Source organism: Panthera tigris, chromosome D2 (assembly GCF_018350195.1).
Source record: "Panthera tigris isolate Pti1 chromosome D2, P.tigris_Pti1_mat1.1, whole genome shotgun sequence".
Taxonomy (NCBI): Eukaryota; Metazoa; Chordata; class Mammalia; order Carnivora; family Felidae; genus Panthera; species Panthera tigris.
This window is the reverse complement of record NC_056670.1, coordinates 27,100,942-27,123,668: the sequence shown is the minus strand read 5'-3', so window position 1 is coordinate 27,123,668 and position 22,727 is coordinate 27,100,942. Positions and strand designations below refer to the sequence as shown.

The 22,727-nt window shown below is 35.5% G+C and overlaps 1 protein-coding gene and 1 long non-coding RNA gene across 9 annotated transcripts in view; one reads left to right on the top strand and one right to left on the bottom strand.

The window, feature by feature from the left end:
• Positions 1 to 22,727, top strand: part of CTNNA3 (catenin alpha 3) — a 1,692,711-nt gene that overhangs the window by 1,196,509 nt on the left and 473,475 nt on the right. The gene's annotated exons all lie outside the window — the stretch shown is intronic.
• Positions 1,913 to 5,384, bottom strand: LOC122231854. The gene is made up of 3 exons (XR_006209120.1): positions 5,265 to 5,384; positions 2,874 to 2,924; positions 1,913 to 2,187 (listed from the first exon to the last, which is right to left on the bottom strand). It is a non-coding gene; the product is annotated as an uncharacterized LOC122231854 (long non-coding RNA).

Genomic DNA, 22,727 nt, shown 5'->3' with positions numbered 1-22,727 from the left:
TATTTCATTCTTTCTGATTGCCACGAGTTTATTTCTGAGTTCTCTATTCTGTTCTATTATCTGTCCGTATCTATTTTTTGCCAATCCTATACTGTTTTGATTACTGTAGGTTTGTAATATAGCTTGCAATCAGGGGGAACAATGCCTCCAGTTTTGTTCTTTTGTAAGATTTGTTTTGGCTATTTGGGATCTTCTGAGGTTCTGTACAAATTTTAGGATTATTTGTTCTACTTCCATGGAGAATATCATTGGTGTTTTGATAGGGACTGCGTTGAATCTGTAGATTGTTTTGTGTCATATGAACATCTTAACAATATTAATTTTTCCATCCCATGAGCACAGGATGGATATCTTTCCATTTATTTGTGTCATCTTCAGTTTCTTTCATCATAGCTCATAGTTTTCAGCATACAGGTCTTTCACCTCCTTGGTTAAGGCTATTCCGAGTTACTTTATTATTTTTTGATGCAATAAATTACAATGGGATTTTTTAATTCCTCTTTCTGATAGTTTGTTGTTAATATATAAAAATGCAACATACTTTTGCATATTGATTTTTTATCTTGCAATATTATTCATTTGTAAATTCTGACAGTTTTTTGGCTTAATTTTTAGGGATTTCTTTTTTTTAAGTTTGTTTATTTTGAGAGAGTGCTCAACAGTGGGAGAGGGGCAGAGGGAGAGGGAGAGAGAGAGGATCCCAAGCAGTCTTCACACTGTCAGTGCAGAGTCTGCCTGGGGCTCAAACTCACAAACTATGAAATCATGACCTGAGTCGAAGTCAAGTCAGACGCTTAACCAACTGAGCTACCCAGGCACCTCTTTTTAGGAATTTCTATATACAAAATCATGTTCACAAATAGTGACAGCTTTACTTCCCCATTTCCTACTTAGGTTTCTTTTATTTATTTTCTTGCCTAGTTGCTCCAGTGAGGACTCCCAATACTATGTTGAATGAAAATGTCAAGAATGGGTATCCCTGTCTGTTCCTGATCTTAGAGGAAAAGCTTTTGGCTTTTCATCATTGAGTATGATGTTAGCTATGGGCTTGTCATGTATAGCCTTTATTATGTTGTTTCATTCTCTTTAAACTTTCATTGCTGAGAGTTTTTATCATAAATGGATGCTGAATTTTCTCAAATCCTTTTTTGCATCTTTTGAGATGATCATATGATTTTTATCATTCATTTTGTTAATGTGTTATACATATGTATAACATAAATAGTGGACAGAAAGAAAAGCCTTTGATGGAAATAAAAGTCCAACAGTATTTTGTGTTCCATTCCCTTTCTTGGTGGTGATGAAGTAGAGTGTCTAAAAGTGAAAAAAAGTAAAAAAGTAAAGGGTCTCAATCATTACTTTTCCATCACACCAATGGATTATGACTTCTGTCTATTCTAAATGGCAATCCTCAGAAAGGAAGACAGTCCTCTTTTGGAAGTCAAGAGGATGCATGTAGTTGGAAAACATTCCTTAAAATGATTCCCATATGTTCTCAACCTCTTTCCTATTCAGATCATCTGCAATTAATAGTATTTTCTTCCTGTTCATCATGGAGGGATGATATTGCTGATGGCAGAGAAATCTATTTTTTTTCTTTTTGCCTTCGCAAACAATAATGTTGGATAAATATCTCATTCCACTGTGCATAAAAAAAACTAAAGGGTTAAAATATCTAATTAAGCAGACAAGTCAGTCTGACAAGACTTTTAGATACTTCTAATATGTGACCAACACAGCCATGGTGGTTAGTATGGCTTGCAGCAAGAGGTATAAAAATCCATTCACTGATAATCTGATCAAGAGAGTAGAATTGGAGCAAATTAGAAAGACAAGAGGTTTAATCTGAAGTCTGTTTTAAGAGACATCTTGCTATGAAAGCACAACTGTGTACAGAAACACAGGGCATCTGAGTCCAGGACATTACAATGTACTGCTCAAATGTGAAGTGTAGTAAAATAATAGCAAATGCAGATAATAGTGCTATACAGAAAAAGGTAGTGGCTCCAGAGAAAATGTTGCAGAGTATTTATGTGGTTTGGGGCTGGGAAAATGTATAGTCATTACTGTGTCACTCTATACATAGACAAAAGAACTTTAGAAATAAACTGTTGTAAAAAGCAATAGTGAGTGTCAATATAACTAGTTCAGAGACATTCCTCACAGCTGGAGACACATCATCACCTCCTATAGGAGAGGAAAAGAAAAGTAGTAAACACTTGAAATTAGACAAACTATTTAAAATTAATTAAAAATCATTTAGAGCGTATCCCCTTAGATGTTTCCTCTTAAATAATTTCTTTTTTGAAATAACGCTATAATTTATTGAGCTTATATTATGTACCAAACATCAAGTGAATCATTTAATGCAAATAACCTAATATAACACCACAACCCTAGGTTTTCATGTTGAATACTCTATTAGAGTTTGATAGGTCTAAGTGAGAGCTATGTGGCAGAGTGAAATCAACATTATTTCACCTCAAAATGTTTTTCATTCCCATGAATTCATTGAAATTTGTATAAACAACCTCATTGTCTATTATAATAATATTAAACCCAGATTGGTCATGCCATTGAAACAGGGTCCTGTAGGCAGTTGCTTAATGCTTCTGCGTGTCATTAGATGATGAAAAGGCAGGAGATGTTTATATCATCATACTTGCTTCCTCTTTTCACTATCCATTCCCCTTTTTGAGATATTTTAGCTATTGTTTGGGATATTAAGTGTCTTCTCTAACTACTTTATGTAAATGTATTCTTAATATTTGACAATAGGCTGTTACTTTTATGTTATTTAATTTAGTATCTTTTAATTTAAATCTTTTTCTCTCAAAACAGCCAAGACTTTTACAAATATTATTACTGTTTACCTTGAAATTAACACAGCATCCAGCACGTAATAAAACCGAACACATAATGGTCTGAGGATGCAAATGAAAAAGATTATACAGTACCGATCTTATAAGTAATATTTCAGGTCTCTGTCAATTGTTGATACATTAACAGTGAATGATCTTAGTATACTTTATAAATAGTTAATGTAAGAATAAATAAAATGTAAGAAAAAAGGCAAATGTACAGTGTTTTTTTCAATTTAACAACTTTTATTGAGTGCTTATTATATTCTTGACACTGTCCTTTGTCTGAAGATTCAATAAATGAGAAATACTTTTCCCTCAAGGAACTTATAGTCTAGTAGGGAAATAAACAGGTAAAGAGAGATATGAAAAGTCAGAGCATTGATAAACTTTATGCATCTAACCAATAGTTTTGATTATCCAAAAGGCAAAAAAATTAAATTTGGTACAGTCTCTTTAATATTATACATCTGTTAGATTGGTGATTATCTTTTTATGTTCCCTGAATTATCAGTAACATTAAATACATAGAATGAAATAATAAAAGCCATTATATTTACCAGATGAATTTCATCTGAGCTACTTCTCACTTGTGTGAGATGAAATCAATTACTCTTTTATTTAGAAGTGTTTTAAATTACCTCTTTAAATATACTTACAAACTGCGTAAACTAATACTTTGCATATGGATAATTGCCTCTTTTATGTGTTTTATTCTCACTACTTGAATCAATAAACAAGTGGCTTATGATAAGGAAAAAAGCTTTTTGACATTGGTCTGGGCAATAATTTTTGGATATGACCCCCAAATCACAGGCAGTAAAAGCAAAAATAGACATGGGATTTCATTAAACTAAAAATCTTCACAGCAAAGGAAACAATCGACAGAGTGAAAAGACAACATATGGAATGGTAAAAATATTTGAAAACCTACATTTGATAAAAGAAAGGATTAACATTCAAAATATTTAAAGAATACAAACAACTGAACAGCAAAAACAAAAAATAAATAAATAAATAAATAAATAAATAAAACCCAGATTTTTTAAATGGCAAAGGACCTGAGTAGACATTTTTCAAAAGAAGACATACAAATGGCCAACATGTCTATGAAAAGGTAGTCAACATCACTAATCATCAGGGAAATGCAAATCAAAACCACAGTGAAATATTACCTCACATCTGTTAGAATGACTGTCATCAAAAAGACAAAAGATAACTAGTGTGGGCAAGGATGTGGAGAAAAATGGAATCCTAGTACACTGTTGACCAGAATATAAATTGGTACAACCATTATAGAAAACAGTGTGGGGATTCCTTAAAAAATTAGAAATAGAACTGCCACATGATCCAACAGTCTCACTTCTGGATATATTTCCAAAGGAGATGAAATCAAGATTTTTAAGAGATAACTGCACTCCCTTGTTCATTGCAGTACTATTCACTCACAATAGCCAAGATATGGAAACAACACAACTTCTCAATAGATGAATGGACAAAGAAAATGTGATATACATATATAATAAACATATATAATAATAATATACATTATAGATATAGATATAGATATAGATATAGATATAGATACATAATTATTATTTAGCCATGAGAAAGAAGGAAATCCTGCCATTTGTAACAACATGGATGAATCTGGAGGATATAATACAAAGTGAAATAAGCCAGAAAGGGAACAACAAATGCTGCATAGTATCACTTATATGTGGAATCTAAAAAAACAAAAACAAAAACAAAAACAAAAAAAGGTTGAACTAAGCAGCAAAGAGGAGAACAACAGTGGTTACCAAAGGTTGGTGAGATGGGCATAGGGAGATGTTGTCAAAGGGTACAAAGTTGCAGTTATGTTAAATAAATAAATCTAGACATCTAATTTGCAAGCATGTACTGAATTGTACTCCACTGAACATTGGAAAGATGCTAAGGGAGTAGATTTGGGGTGGTCTCATCACACACAAATAAGGGCAACTACGTGAGTAGATGATATGTTCCTTAGCTTGAGTGTAGTAATCATTTCACTGCAAATACACATATCAAATTGTCATGTCGTATACCTTAAATGTATGCAAGTTTTATTAAAAACATAAATTTAAAAAGATAATATTAAGAACAAGTTTTGCTGGCAATAAAAAAATAGGTAAGTGAAAATAGGTAGGTTGAGCTATTCTATTTACCACTAGAAAAAAGAAAGGAAAAATAATTTAGGAATGGGACAGACTTGCAAAAGTAGAATAAAAATACAAACAATAAAGATATTTGCTGCTTACTAGATGCCAGATATTGCGCTTTTTATTTATATTTTTATATAATCCTTACTACAGTCTCAGAGACTGTTAATATTATTACTCCATTTTATCAATGATGAAATTAAGGTTTAGGGATATTTACCTTTTCCAAGTTTACAGAACTAGTAAGTAACAGAGCCAAAATTATAATCTAGGACTCTGACAATCAGGCTGCATAAATTTTCTGTGCTTTCATGCCTCTCTGTGTCCTCTTGCTGCTTGATTGCTGACGTAGCTTTGGTCTCTTCAGAATAAGGGTAGTCCCTGATCTGATGTAGAACACTCCCGGAAGTTCTCAGACAGTTGGTGGCAGTTTTGTTTCCATGTCTGGCACACCCAATTTCCATATGGCACTGCCAATTGCTTTAGTGAGAAATGTTCATCCTCAGGGAAGTCAACAATGTGCTGAGTTTATACAAAGATATTAGAAGAGGAAATAAGCATGGCAAATCAGCAATAAAATAAAAAGTATCAAAAGAGTTGGATCAGTGAAATGAGTCAACTCAAAAGGCAGAGAGAATGAGATTTATTTATTTTTTTAAGTTTATTTATTTTGAGAAAGAGAGAGAGAGAGTGGGGGAGGAGCAGAGAGAGAGAGAGAGAGAGAGAGAGAGAGAGAGAGAAAATCCCAAACAGGCTCCGTGCTCAGCATGGAGCCCAATGTGGGGCTCAATCTCATGAACTGTGAAACCTGAGCCGAAATCAAGCTTTGGTTGCTTAACCAACTGAACCACCCAGATGCCCTGAGAATGAGATTCCTTAATGAAAGTAGTCTTTATTAAATTTGGGAAAATAGAGATAAAACTTCCAGAGATTTTTAGATTTTGTACCCAGATTCCTGTAGAGTCAATGGCATGTAGTTACAAGAGTGAACATGGGACAGAGTTGGAAGTAGACTTCACAATGCACACACACACACACACACACACACACACACACACACACGTTCCCCCCCCCCCCCCCACACACACACAGGCACAACCTGCAAGATTGAGGCACTGAGGCAAAAAAAGTTTTGTAAGCGGAGTATGTAAGTTACATGAAGAAGAAATAATAAAGGTCGCTAACAGATTTTATTTTTTCTTTTTCTTTGAGTTCCCAGAAAACAAACACAGACAAATCTGTAGGATAGTAATAATAATTCTGTTGAAACTTGTTTATTTGTATTATCCTTTTCTATTTCTCATATTTTCCTTGTGAAGATATTTTACCCTTATTATTAAACCTAATAAGCTTTAAACCTAATAAGCTATATATATATATATATATATGGTTTCATTTAAATTTTATTTATTTTTGAGAGACAGAGACATAGCATGAATGAGGGAGGAGCGGAGAGACAGGGAGACACAGACTACAAAGCAGGCTCCAGGCTCTGAGCTGTCAGCACAGAGCCCAATGTGGGGCTCAAATTCATGAACTGCAAGATCATGACCTGAGCAGTAGTTGGATGATAACTGACCGAGCCACACAGATGCCCCAGGATCTCACTTGTTTTTAGAGCTGTTGTAAATTATTGTCATATTTGGGCATTCATTAAAGTTTGCTGTTTTAATAAAGAGATAATTTTGACATAAACAATTTATAAATTTTTTTAATGTTTTATTTTTGAGAGAGAGATAGAAACACAGAGTGTGAGCAGGGGAGGGGCAGAGAGAAAGGGAGACACAGGATGGGAAGCAGGATCCCTGCAGCCAGACACTTAACTGACTGAGCCACCCAGGCATCCCTTGACAAACAATTTATAAATAAATGGTATAAGCCTAGGTTGGCCGAGGCAGAGAAGTGACATTATCAATATCAGGAAAAATGTGGTCTTTCTTAGTAATGCGCAGCAAATTATATAAATAAGATCTTATGAAAATTAACTCTTGCAGGACTAAAAGTATCAATCATTAAGTCAATTATGAATAAAGCAGCATCACTAAAGCACAGAGTAAATTCAACATATATAACTTAATTCATTGAAAGTGTGATAATATTAGGGCTCATACAATACTTTTCTTCAGATGATGGCATAGGTCTGTGGTATACAGACCTATAATGAACAAAGAAATTCTACATTTTGTCATGATATTCCTGGATAACAGATGACATTTTGAGAATTTTATGTCTAAGTTTTGATGTGAAGATTACGTATTAGAAAAATTGTCCAGTTCTTATTTAATTCCTTAACGTCATTTTATAATATTATGTGACAACCCCACTTTTTCACACATGTACCCCATGCCAAAATTATATTGGAATGTAAGGTGCTGTATGTTTGGAAGGTGCTTACTCTTGATTGTCAAATTAAGCTTTGTGTTTATCATTTGAGTTATAATATTTTTTTAAAAATTTTTTTAACGTTTATTTTTGAGACAGAGAGACAGAGCATGAATGGGGGAGGGTCAGAGAGAGAGAGGGAGACACAGAATCTGAAACAGGCTCCAGGCTCTGAGCTGTCAGCACAGAGCCCGACGCGGGGCTTGAACTCACGAGCCGCGAGATCATGACCTGAGCCGAAGTCGGACGCTTAACCGACTGAGCCACCCAGGCGCCCCTTGAGTTATAATATTTTATACCTCCTGTGGTTTTTTGCATTAAAATAATATCATTATAAATGATCAATTTCTTTTTTCAAAATGTTGAAAACTCACAAAAGCAGATGATACAAAAGTCAACCAGATGCAAGAAAGAAAAAAAGTCAGAACCTGTAGATACATAGCACTGAGAAAATATTCACGGCCAGTTTTAACTCAGGTGTTTTATTGATGTGTGTAATGCTGTAAGAAGATAAAGCTTATGCTAACTTTCCAAAATTGTATGAAGAGAGCAAAGGTAATTATAGTCCCTCAAATTATTATTTTATGGCTAACCTGAAGCAACAAGGAAAACCACTAACCCTAAAAATAGACAATGAAATAAAGATCACGGATATGAGTGAAAATTACTATTTGCAGCTCAACAAACATGATTGGAAAAGGAAATAAAATGGAAAAGCAACAAAATGAAAATTAAAGGAAAACGAAATCAGACCAGATGTTGTGAATCTGTTTTTCATGCAGAGATGCTTAAATGCAAGGAATGGCCTTCCAGGCAAGGTTACTGAGATAATAACACTGAATTTGTTCAAGATGGTTTGATTAGATGGTCTGACAATGGAGGTTTGGAACTAGAAGGAGAATAACTCTGTAGGCCAAACAGGGTCTTTGCATTTGGGGGGAAAAATATATATCTATAAAATACCTTATATATAAAATAAAATATAAATATAAATATATATAAAAATATATATATTTTATACCTTTAAGATCTTGAACAAATATTATATTTCTCTCCTTTTTATTTAGCCTTAGTATAAAAAAGTACACCATGTTTTGTTTCACATTTTTATGAATCTTTTTAACAGCCTACCTCTTATTACTATCAGCAGTTTTTGCTGTCATGTTACCTTTCTTCCTGATTTTATTATCATCGGCCTCATTGTAGTACCTCCACAGCTTCCCCTACTGTGATCCTTATTATATGGATGTTCTATGTGCTATCGTCTTTCATTATGTTTGAATCTTGGCAAACGTTTAACTACAATACCTTGTAGATAGATTGCATTGGTCCCATGCAATCATTGTAATTGCTGAACATATGATTGCTATTTGTGCCAATTTTCACCTTGGAAGTTTCTGTATGGGATAAAAAAAAAAGTGTTCTTGAGCAAAGAATTAAGAAAATAAAAGAACTAATTTTGTAAAAAAATTTAAATAGGAAGTTTTAAAATTTTCATGCCTCTTTTTTCCTAAATTGAATCTAGGATGAATTGAGATGTCCATACAAAAAGGACATGAACTATATTTTGTAAGTCATGAAAGATGCAACTAAAAACAAAATGTGCAAAGAAAACAAAAGGTGTAAACAATAAATAAGCCACCTAATAAAATAATACTTATAAGTTGATTATGTGACATAAGAAATTTTGAAAAGTCCTTCATTTATTATGCAGTTATCACTCCAGTAATGACTCCCACAATTTGTCAATTACTTGTCTACAAACTCTCATAATTGGAGACATTAGAGAATGCTGAATGTACACTTGTCTTTTTGATAGGAAAATTATTCTACCCCTACTTTCACAATTACCAAGAAACTTGTAAATACAGTGTGAACTTTGAAAAAATACTTCCACAAGAACTCAGACATACTCACTATGATCAATCCGATCTCAACAGAACAATCCATGGTATATAATGCAATGATTTACAGACATAGAAACAGGAAGTGCATTGTAGGAAAAGGGAATAGTCTAGTCATTCTTACATGTACATTATGACACTCATCCTATATTCCTTATAGTTATTTGTTTACTTGCTTATTTCTGTCATTACACTGTGCATTCTTATAAAGCAAAGAAAATTACTTATTTATCTTGTCACCTCTACCTTGGCAAAATACTGGTAGAACTCTATATATACTCAACTAAGCCACCCAGACGCCCCAATAAATATATATTTTTTATTTTTTTTAATTTTTTTTCAGTATATGAAATTTATTGTCAAATTGGTTTCCATACAACACCCAGTGCTCATCCCAAAAGGTGCCTTCCTCAATACCCATCACCCACCCTCCCCTCCCTCCCACCCCCCATCAATCCTCAGTTTGTTCTCAGTTTTTAACAGTCTCTTATGCTTTGGCTCTCTCCCACTCTAACCTCTTTTTTTTTTTTCCTTCCCCTCCCCCATGGGTTTCTGTTAAGTTTCTCAGGATCCACATAAGAGTGAAACCATATAGTATATGTCTTTCTCTGTATGGCTTATTTCACTTAGCATCACACTCTCCAGTTCCATCCACGTTGCTACAAAAGGCCATATTTCATTCTTTCTCATTGCCACGTAGTATTCCATTATGTATATAAACCACAATTTCTTTATCCATTCATCAGTTGATGGACATTTAGGCTCTTTCCATAATTTGGCTATTGTTGAGACTGCTGCTATAAACATTGGGGTACAAGTGCCCCTATGCATCAGTACTCCTGTATCCCTTGGATAAATTCCTAGCAGTGCTATTGCTGGGTCATAGGATAGGTCTGTTTTTAATTTTCTGAGGAACCTCCACACTGCTTTCCAGAGCGGCTGCACCAATTTGCATTCCCACCAACAGTGCAAGAGGGTTCCCGTTTCTCCACATCCTCTCCAGCATCTATAGTCTCCTGATTTGTTCATTTTGGCTACTCTGACTGGCGTGAGGTGATATCTGAGTGTGGTTTTGATTTGTATTTCCCTGATAAGGAGCGACGTTGAACATCTTTTCATGTGCCTGTTGGCCATCCGGATGTCTTCTTTAGAGAAGTGTCTATTCATGTTTTCTGCCCATTTCTTCACTGGGTTATTTGTGTTTCGGGTGTGAAGTTTGGTGAGCTCTTTATAGATTTTGGATACTAGCCCTTTGTCCGATATGTCATTTGCAAATATCTTTTCCCATTCCGTTGGCTGCCTTTTAGTTTTGTTGGTTGTTTCCTTTGCTGTGCAGAAGCTTTTTATCTTCATAAGGTCCCAGTAATTCATTTTTGCTTTTAATTCCCTTGCCTTTGGGGATGTGTCGAGTAAGAGATTGCTATGGCTGAGGTCAGGGAGGTCTTTTCCTGCTTTCTCCTCTAGGGTTTTGATGGTTTCCTGTCTCATATTCAGGTCCTTTATCCATTTTGAGTTTATTTTTGTGAATGGTGTGAGAAAGTGGACTAGTTTCAACCTTCTGCATGTTGCTGTCCAGTTCTCCCAGCACCATTCGTTAAAGAGACTGTCTTTTTTCCATTGGATGTTCTTTCCTGCTTTGTCAAAGATGAGTTGGCCATACGTTTGTGGGTCTAGTTCTGGGGTTTCTATTCTATTCCATTGGTCTATGTGTCTGTTTTTGTGCCAATACCATGCTGTCTTGATGATGACCGCTTTGTATTAGAGGCTAAAGTCTGGGATTGGGATGCCTCCTGCTTTGGTCTTCTTCAAAATTACTTTGGCTATTCGGGGCCTTTTGTGGTTCCATATGAATTTTAGGATTGCTTGTTCTAGTTTCGAGAAGAATGCTGGTGCAATTTTGATTGGGATTGCATTGAATGTGTAGATAGCTTTGGGTAGTATTGACATTTTGACAATATTTATTCTTCCAATCCATGAGCAGGGAATGTCTTTCCATTTCTTTATATCTTCTTCAATTACCTGCATAAGCTTTCTATAGTTTTCAGCATACAGATCTTTTACATCTTTGGTTAGATTTATTCCTAGGTATTTTATGCTTCTTGGTGCAATTGTGAATGGGATCAGTTTCTTCATTTGTCTTTCTGTTGCTTCATTGTTAGTGTATAAGAATGCAACTGATTTCTGTACATTGATTTTGTATCCTGCAACTTTGCTGAATTCATGTATCAGTTCTAGCAGATTTTGGTGGAGTCTATCGGATTTTCCATGTATAATATCATGTCATCTGCAAAAAGCGAAAGCTTGACTTCATCTTTGCCACTTTTGATGCCTTTGATTTCCTTTTGTTGTCTGATTGCTGATGCTAGAACTTCCAGCACTATATTAAACAACAGCGGTGAGAGTGGGCATCCCTGTCGCGTTCCTGATCTCAGGGAAAAAGCTCTCAGTTTTTCCCCGTTGAGGATGATGTTAGCTGTGGGCTTTTCATAAATGGCTTTTATGATGTTTAAGTATGTTCCTTCTATCCCGACTTTCTCGAGGGTTTTTATTAAGAAAGGGTGCTGGATTTTGTCAAAGGCCTTTTCTGCATCGATTGACAGGATCATATGGTTCTTCTCTTTTTTTTTTATTAATGTGATGTATCACGTTGATTGATTTGCGAATGTTGAACCAGCCCTGCATCCCAGGAATGAATCCCACTTGATCATGGTGAATAATTCTTTTTATATGCTGTTGAATTCGATTTGCTAGTATCTTATTGAGAATTTTTGCATCCATATTCATCAGGGATATTGGCCTGTAGTTCTCTTTTTTTACTGGGTCTCTGTCTGGTTTAGGAATCATAGTAATACTGGCTTCATAGAATGAGTCTGGAAGTTTTCCTTCCCTTTCTATTTCTTGGAATAGCTTGAGAAGGATAGGTATTATCTCTGCTTTAAACGTCTGGTAGAACTCCCCTGGGAAGCCATCTGGTCCTGGACTCTTATTTGTTGTGAGATTTTTGATAACCGATTCAATTTCTTCACTGGTTATGGGTCTGTTCAAGCTTTCTATTTCCTCCTGATTGAGTTTTGGAAGAGTGTGGGTGTTTAGGAATTTGTCCATTTCTTCCAGGTTGTCCAATTTGTTGGCATATAATTTTTCATACTATTCTCTGATAATTGTTTGTATCTCTGAGGGATTGGTTGTAATAATCCCATTTTCATTCATGATTTTATCTATTTGGGTCATCTCCCTTTTCTTTTTGAGAAGCCTGGCTAGAGGTTTATCAATTTTGTTTATTTTTTCAAAAAAACAACTCTTGGTTTCGTTGATCTGCTCTACAGTTTTTTAGATTCTATATTGTTTATTTCTGCTCTGATCTTTACGATTTCTCTTCTTCTGCTGGGTTTAGGCTGCCTTTGCTGTTCTGCTTCTATTTCCTTTAGGTGTGCGGTTAGATTTTGTATTTGGGATTTTTCTTGTTTCTTGAGATAGGCCTGGATTGCAATGTATTTTCCTCTCAGGACTGCCTTCGCTGCGTCCCAAAGCGTTTGGATTGTTGTATTTTCATTTTCGTTTGTTTCCATATATTTTTTAATTTCTTCTCTAATTGCCTGGTTGACCCACTCATTCTTTAGTAAGGTGTTCTTTAACCTCCATGCTTTTCGAGGTTTTCCAGACTTTTTCCTGTGGTTGATTTCAAGCTTCATAGCATTGTGGTCTGAAAGTATTCATGGTATAATTTCAATTCTTGTGAACTTATGAAGGGCTGTTTTGTGACCCAGTATATGATCTATCTTGGAGAATGTTCCATGTGCACTCGAGAAGAAAGTATATTCTGTTGCTTTGGGATGCAAAGTTCTAAATATATCTGTCAAGTCCATCTGATCCAATGTATCATTCAGGGCCCTTGTTTCTTTATTGACCGTGTGTCTAGATGATCTATCCATTTCTGTAAGTGGAGTGTTAAAGTCCCCTGCAATTACCACATTCTTATCAATAAGGTTGCTTATGTTTGTGAGTAATTGTTTTATATAATTGGGGGCTCCGGTATTCAGCGCATAGACATTTATAATTGTTAGCTCTTCCTGATGGATAGACCCTGTAATTATTATATAATGCCCTTCTTCATCTCTTGTTACAGCCTTTAATTTAAAGTCTAGTTTGTCTGATATAAGTATGGCTACTCCAGCTTTCTTTTGGCTTCCAGTAGCATGATAAATAGTTCTCCATCCCCTCACTCTCAATCTAAAGGTGTCCTCAGGTCTAAAATGAGTCTCTTGTAGACAGCAAATAGATGGGTCTTGTTTTTTTATCCATTCTGATAGCCTATGTCTTTTGGTTGGTGCATTTAATCCATTTACATTCAGTGTTATTATAGAAAGATACGGGTTTAGAGTCATTGTGATGTCTGTATGTTTTATGCTTGTAGTGATGTCTCTGGTACTTTGTCTCACAGGATCCCCCTTAGGATCTCTTGTAGGGCTGGTTTCGTGGTGACAAATTCCTTCAGTTTTTGTTTGTTTGGGAAGACCTTTATCTCTCCTTCTAGTCTAAATGACAGACTTGCTGGATAAAGGATTCTCGGCTGCATACTTTTTCTGTTTAGCACACTGAAGATATCGTGCCAAGCCTTTCTGGCCTGCCAAGTTTCAAAAGAGAGATCAGTCACGAGTCTTATAGGTCTCCCTTTATATGTGAGGGCACGTTTATCCCTTGCTGCTTTCAGAATTTTCTCTTTATCCTTGTATTTTGCCAGTTTCACTATGATATGTCGTGCAGAAGATCGATTCAAGTTACGTCTGAAGGGAGTTCTCTGTGCTTCTTGGATTTCAATGCCTTTTTCCTTCCCCAGTTCAGGGAAGTTCTCAGCTATAATTTCTTCACGTACCCCTTCAGCACCTTTCCCTCTCTCTTCCTCCTCTGGGATACCAATTATGCGTATATTATTTCTTTTTAGTGTATCACTTAGTTCTCTAATTTTCCCCTCATACTCCTGGATTTTTTTATCTCTCTTTCTCTCAGCTTCCTCTTTTTCCATAACTTTATCTTCTAGTTCACCTATTCTCTCCTCTGCCTCTTCAATCCGAGCCGTCGTCGTTTCCATTTTGTTTTGCATTTCGTGTAAAGCGTTTTTCAGCTCCTCGTGACTGTTCCTTAGTCCCTTGATCTCTGTAGCAAGAGATCCTCTGCTGTCCTCTATACTGTTTTCAAGCCCAGCGATTAATTTTATGACCATTATTCTAAATTCACTTCCTGTTATGTTATTTAAATCCTTTTTGATCAGTTCACTAGCTGTTGTTATTTCCTGGAGATTCTTCTGAGGGCAATTCTTCCGTTTGGTCATTTTGGATAGTCCCTGGAGTGGTGAGGACCTGCAGGGCACTTCCCCTGTGCTGTGGTGTATAACTGGAGTTGGTGGGCGGGGCCGCAGTCCGACCTGATGTCTGCCCCCAGCCCACCGCTGGAGCCACAGTCAGACTGGTGTGTGCCTTCTCTTCCCCTATCCTAGGGGCGGGATTCACTGTGGGGCGGCCTGGCCCGTCTGGGCTACTTGCACACTGCCAGGCTTGTGGTGCTATGGATCTGGTGTAATAGCTGGGGTGGGTAGGCAAGGTGCACGGGGGCAGGAGGGGCAGGCTTAGCTCACTTCTCCTTAGGTGATCCACTTCAGGAGGGGCCCTGTGGCAGCGGGAGGGAGTCAGATCTGGTTTGGCTCCGCAGAAGCACAGAGTTGGGTGTTTGCGTGGAGCGAGCAAGTTCTCTGGCAGGAACTGGTTCCCTTTGGGATTTTGGCTGGGGGATGGGCGAGGGAGATGGCACTGGTGAGAGCATTTGTTCCCCACCAAACTGAGCTCTGTCGTCCGGGGGCTCAGCAGCTCTCCCTCCCTTTGTCCTCCAGCCTTCCCGCTTTCTGAGCAGAGATGTTAACTTATGACCTCCCAGATGCTAAGTCGCGATTGCTGTCTGAACACAGTCCGTCCAGCCCCTCTGCTGTTGCCAGCCAGACTCGGGGCTCTGCTTGGCCGGCGAGCCGCCCCTCTACCCCGGCTCCCTCCCGCCAGTCCGTGGAGCGCGCACCGCCTAGCTGCCCTTCCTACCCTCTTCCGTGGGCCTCTAGTCTGCGCTTGGCTCCGGAGACTCCGTTCTGCTAATCCTCTGGTGGTTTTCTGGGTTATTTACGCAGGTGTAGGTGGAATCTAAGTAATCAGCAGGACGCGTGGTGAGCCCAGCGTCCTCCTATCCCGCCATCTTCCCAAGATCCTAAATATATATTTTTTAAATATCAGTTTACAGTTACTACCAGTTTGCAAACAGAAAGAGAAAGAAGAGGGACACCTGGGTGGCTCTGTTGGTTAAGTGTCCAGCTCTTGTTTTCGGCTCAGGTCATGATCTCATAGTTCCTGAGATGGAGCCCCACGTCGGACTCTGCGCTGACAGCATGGAGCCTACTTGAAATTCTCTCTCTTCCTCTCTCTCTGCCCCTCTCCATTCTCTCTCCCCTTCTCTCTAGATAAATAAATAAACATTAGAATTTCTTTAAAAAAGAAAGAGAAAGAAGAAAAATAATCCCGGATTAATTAAGAACGTTAATATTTATCTGGGGGTATCAGATTTATATTTACTTCAGCAACATATAGTTGCTAACAAATGATGTGCTTAGTTTTCCAAGTTTTACGTATTAAGTTTTATTCTTTAATAACATTGTTAATTAAGAGTAGAATATAATTTGAAATAAATGCTTTGGGAAAAAATTAAACTTATCCATAATTCCACAATCTATAAACACATACCGTTAGAAGTTTGAAAATGTTTTCCCAGACTTTCTAGAAAGCAATAGAACTATATAGTACATACAAAGAAATGCAAACATACGAATACATAGAGATGATTTTTAAACAAAGATTCTTTTTTAATAGATATATATCCTGATGTTTTCCCTTAAAATCATCTCACAAGCATCCTTTTATGCAATTTAAATATTTTATAAGCTTTTAAATTATTTTATAACATTCCATTAAATAAAGTTATTATTTATGCTCACCAATGGTTAGTTCGCATTATATAATAGACTTATTGGTGGTTACTATTTTAATCAGTAGCTGAAATTTAAATTTTATTATGACATAAATCCATAAGCCTACATATGTGTAGAAGGGCATGTTGGTTTACTAGAAAAACAATTTGAAAGTGATAATTTCGTGACTCTCATTTCTTGATAGAACTCTACCAATCCACTGCATAGATTGAAGAGTGAATTCATTTCTCTAAAATGCTTAATAACTGTTTTAGTGATTTGTTGCATGGCATTACTGAATCACTTATAAACATTTCTATACCTGTCATAGGAAAACAAAAGGAGAAGGTTGTTTTACCTTTAATTAGGTACCTCTATGACAGCCTTCCCATAAACTAGGTTTATTTACAAGGTATTAATACATGTCATCAACTTTAGATTTCACTTTCATGTGAATACCCAACTTATAACCATAGTGAAAGCCTTTATAATTATTCTCTTGAAATGTGTAGTTCATGACTATTTTACTTAGCAATTTCAATACCTTTTAAATGGTGCTTAGTAAACTGCATTATTATCTCTGCCTAATTTCATCCTAATTAGGAGAAAAAACATTTAGATATAACAAGATATTTTTAATGTCCTTCTTTTAATATCTGAATAAATCCATGTTTATTCATTAAGATTTTGGATCCAGTGTATATTTTCAGAGTTAAATTAGAAAATCAAATAACAATATATAAATACACAGAACATTAAAAAGAGAGAGCACTTAAAGAGAAAAATTACTGATGCTGGTGAAATTGGGATATAGTTCAAAGGTTATAAGATGGCTATGAGTAGGATACATTTGAGAATCTCCTAGAGAGCTTTGTAGGAACTTCATGGAGAAACCTCATGGAAAGGTAAATACATAATATTAGCACAGACTCTAGAAATCTGAGTTAAAATGAAGGAAGTATCCTGAGTTTCCTGGTAGGATAGTACCTATATATTTTAAACAGCATTTTTGACACTTCACCTTTTATTAGTTCTTATAATTTGCTATCCAATTACGTGTAGTTTTGTAGGATTCTATGTATTTCTAAAAAACAATCATGGTGATTCAGATCATTTTGTGAAAACACTGATTTGTGGATCAGAAACTATATCCTGAATTTACTTCTAACCCATGGGCTTCTTTTTCATATGCATCGCAAATTCCACATTGTAATAGGTTCCTTGAAACAATTCCAAATGAGACTGAGAAAGAATTTATCTCACAGAGAAGGGTGTACTCTGTAAATTTTTGTGCATTTGAGAGCAACATATAAGAGAAATATAAATTTCAACAAAAGGACATTGTGATTAAGTTTCAATAAATTCATTGACTATGGAAGTAAACTTCGCTATGGCATATATGCAATAATAATCTTGTACTTTTTAATAGTTAGCCTTTCTTAATGTGGAGAAATATTGTAATTTAGAAGGTAATTGAAACAATTGAACTTTATACTTAATGTATACTTAATGTAGGAAGAAAGAAAGAAAGAAAGAAAGAAAGAAAGAAAGAAAGAAAGAAAGGGAGAGAGAGAGAAAGGGAGAAAGGGACAAAGGAGGGAGGTAGGGAGGAACGGATGGAAAAGAAGGAAGGAAGGAAGGAAATTTGCCAGCTTATAAACAATTCATTTGTTCCTAATTTTATCTTTATATTTGTTATTTACATTATGTCCTTCATTCTTTGGAGCATATGTTCTGCTACATGCATTATACACTCAAGGAAGTAATTTAAAATAGTGCCAGGATTTTCCTATCTCTGTGTCAAAAAGTATAAATTTCATAATTGGACACCAAGTTGTTCTGTATTTTGAACTATAAAGGAATAGCACCCAAATGAATACTGACTGTTTTTTACAAGAGTGTTCAGCAAGAGGCATCGAGTGTGCAGGAATTGAATGGTTTTATTGCATAATATGGGAGAATTGCTCACTACTGTCTGCTCCTGCTGACAATCCTGATGTTCAATCTGGTAATATTCTCAAAGCTATTTTGCCTTTTTTTTTTTTTAAGCCTACTGCTTTGATATTAGATGTTAATAGTTCTTGGTCTATGGGAGAGGAAGAAGGGGACAATTAACATGAAAAAACTCAGTCTGAGAGGAGTCATGCAAGAAAGTCTGCATTGAATAAGAATGTCTAAGGTTTGGTTTATTTTTTCCATTTGTTTTTTGTCAAATAGGGTAGCATAAAATGCAATAACCTAAACTTTTGCCCCTACATCAGAATAGCTAAATAGCTGTGGAATTGCACTTCATTTGTTAATTGATTCTCCTATGGATATCTTTTCTGGTGATGTCTCTAGGATATTTTAGGTTTCCTCTAGCTATGATGGCTCTATATAGATCCAGAATATTAACATGACTAGAGTGCTGCCCAAGTGAGATTTGCAGAATTAAAACTATCTATCTAAATATACATAGATGGTATCCCATGCTCAATTAAATTAATGTGAAAACTTATAATACATTCAACTATATAATATTATAAACAACCTTTGCATTATTTCTGTAAAATTTAGAAAATATTTTAAACCTATAATATCCCCTTCACATTGTACATTTAAGATAGCTGAATAATATAATTATAGAATCACTATATCTTAAAGCCAGATGAGACTTTAGCATTTATAGGACCTTAGCAGGTGGGACAAATTTGATTCTGAGTTATGGCTCAATTACTGTAACTATGAATTTTGGAAAGATACTTATCTGTTCAAAGTCTCTATTTCTTCATCTTTAATGCTGAAATGTAACATACATGTCTTTTAGGATTATTATAAGAATTTAATGAAATAATACACGTATATTTAGCACAATGCTTGCAGATCAACAGACATTCTCAAATTATTTTTCTTTTTAAACTCAAACAAATTAATAGAGTTATTACTCTGTGAAAGCTAGGAGAATTAAAGAAAGAACCAAACCCTTTCTTAGTTATATTCTGGGAAAAATTGAAGCATGTTCAAAATCATTACCTCATTAATTGTAGACATCTGTATATTATGTTGTTGAATATGTGGGATTAAACATTATTAGCTGTCACAATTTAGAAGCTAAACAGTGCTTATTAAAGGTCTAAAGTGGGGTTTCACAATAAATACCAAATATTTGAAGAATTTCCTTTTTTGGTACAGTTGATGAACCAATATTGATTCATTAACTACGTTCTATAGTTTACATTAGGGTTCATTATTTGTTGTAAATTCTATGGATTTTGGCAAATGTATAATGACATTTATGCACCATGAAAGTGTCATACAGAATAGTTTTACTACACTGAAAATCTCCTTTGCTCCATCTATTCCTCCCTCCTTAGCCCAGAGTCTCTGCAAACCATGAGTTTTTTATTTTTATAGTGTCCAAAGTTTTCCCTTTTCCAGTAGTCATATAGTTGGAATTATACAGTGTGTAGCTTTTTCACATTTGTTTCTTTCATTAGAAATATGCATTTAAATTTCCTCCTTTCCCATGCGCGCGCGCGCGCGCGTGTGTGTGTGTGTGTGTGTGTGTGTGTCTTTGATGCAGACAGGCTGGGTCTGAGGACCCAGGGGAAGGTCTCACAAGGCCAGCCAAGAGAGTCCTTGGCTTCAGGCAGGATAGAAATCAAACACGAGCCAGAGAAAGTGGAAACAGAATTTACTGGATAGCATAAGTGACAGAGCAGTGTCAGGAAGACTCAGAAAGGAAAGGAGAAGCGCTCTTGTTGTTCCTTGGTGCTGGGGGTTTATATTGGCTAGAGTACATGTTCCTCCAGGAATCCAGGGTAGGGTCCAGTCAAAGGCAAGTGTCAAGTGAACAATATGTATTATTCCATAAATTCCTGAAGGTGGGGGTTTTGATGCCAGCATCAGCTGAGGTTTGTTTGAAGCTAATGTCCTGGAACATGTTTGGGATCTGGGTCTTATTAGGTGGTAACAGGTGTTCGGGGCCTGGGACAAAACTCAGAATAATAAACTTTCTTGCTTCCTCCTTGAAGTGGGAACATAGCTTTTTTGGCTTATTCAGAAACAAACTATGGAACATGAGTAAATGGGGCCTAGCAGAAAAACAGCAGAGATGGAACCTTTCTCAGTGGAGTCCCTTCAGCTTTCCTACTTTAGCTTGATAGCTCATTTCATTTTTTGCTAAATAATATTCCATTGTCTGCCTGCATCAGTTTGTTTTTCCACTCATCTATTGAAGGACATTTTGTTTGCTTCCAATTTTTTTTGGCCGCTTCCAAGTTTATGTAATGATAAGTAAAATTGCTATAAACACTCATGAGAAAGTTTTGTGGGAATGTAAGTTTTAACTCTTTGGAATAAATATTAAGGAGGGCAATTGCTAGATAGTGTGTTACTAGTATGTTTAGTGTTGTAAGAAGCGACCAAACTGTCTTCCAAAGTTAATATATCAGTCTTCATTCCCAGAAGCAATGAATGAGAATTTCTGTTGCCCCACAATCATCATGTGGTACTCTCAGTGTTCTGGAATTTGGCCGTACTAATAGGTGTATTGTGGTATCTCACTGGCTTTAATTTGTAGTTCCCCAATGATGTGTATTGTTGGGTATCTTTTCATATGCTTATCGTCTTTTTGTGATGTTTGCTGAGATTTTTTGCTCATTTTAATTGAGGTTTTTTATTGTTGAGTTTTAAGAATTCTTTATAAACTTTGGATACTAGACCTTTATTAGGATATATGTTTTGCAAATATTTCCCCCCATTTGTGACTTGTCTTTCATACTCTTGACAGTGTCTCTTGCAGACTGAAGTTTTTATTTTTTATGAATTGTAACTTAATCAGTTTTCCTTTCATAATTTATACTTTCAGCATTGCATTTAAAAAGTCATTGCCAAATCCAAGATTACCTAGATTTTCTCCTATGAGCTTTATAGTTTTGCATTAAAATACAGATTTATTATTCAACATGTAACTTTTGCTTTACATATTTTTCCCCTGAATAGGAAAAAAAAAAATACTTGACAAATCGGTACATTCCAAGGCAAACCACACAAGGAATAATTTCCAAAGTTGAATGCAAGATTTTTACAAATAAAAAGTCAGCTTGTGTCAAAAATTAATTATTGAGAGCCATCATGATGATAAGTCTCGTTTAAGGAGAATTGAATGAAGAAAGAACAATTAAGTGAAATTGCTAATTTAGAAACAAAACTTGCGATTGCACTACAGAGCAATAAGAATGTAATCCTTAGGATTATTTTTGCTACAAAAATTATTTCTCTCTGTTCCAGATAAAAATTAAGTTGTATTTCTATGTGACAAGAATCATTCCTATGGCTATCAGTTTTAGAAACAAAAACAGCACCCCTACAGAGTTGTAAACTATCCTAACCAATAGTAAATAGCAAAGCTACACACGCCTGGGGAATTAGATTTTAGGCCTGACTCACAATTTCTGCCCAACAGGACACTGAAAAAGTATGCAATAGTACTTTTGCCTATTTCCAAGCTTTTGATAAACTTTTAAACTAGTTATAGGAGCCTACTTAACACATAGTGAAAGAAATATGAAGGCTTCAGTGAGTTTTTTTTTTCTTTTGTGGTTTTGATTTCTATAGAATTGAATCTCATAAGTACTACAGAGTTTCTGTAAGTATAGTTGGTACAGTTGGTAAGGAACTATTTTGGAAGTAACAATTTTAAACTTTGTTTTTCCTTTGATTATTGTCAAAATAGGTCAGGAAAGTTTGAGCTGGTTAAGGCTCAATGTAGAATAAACAGCTTATATAGTGTGGACCAACTGGAGAAACTTTTGTGGAAAAGGTTAACAAAATTCACTTAAATTATAAAATGACAATAATTTTGGCCCTTATAATTTGAAAAGAGTAAAAGATGATGAATGAAAATAATTATTTCTGATTACCAACTTGTAAACCCTTTGTGAACAGACATTGGACCTTATTTATCTTTTATATCATCTCATTTTCTAACATGAAATAATACTTACATTAGGGAGAGGGGACAATTGAAAGGTTTTAACGGTGTAGAAAAGGGAAGAGGAATGTTAAAATGTTTTATGTTTAGTTCCATTCATGCCCCTTATTTTCAAAGTAGTACCTTCCTACATCTTTATGCAGGATATCACTTAATTCAGAGACCAAGCCTCATGATCAAATTCTTGCCAAACGGAACTTTTAATCACCTTAATAGAGATACATAAACAAAGAATAACTTTCTGGTGCATTCCATTTGCCTTTAGTTTCATGGGTTTTTTTCTTTTCTTTCTTTTTTTTTTTTTTTTTTTTTTTTGCTATTTGTTTTTATTTTTGAATATTTGTGTTGTTGCCTATGTAATGAGTTTTAAATTTACAGTTATAGGTCCAGGTGTGCAAAAATGGAGACTTATTTGCTTATAAA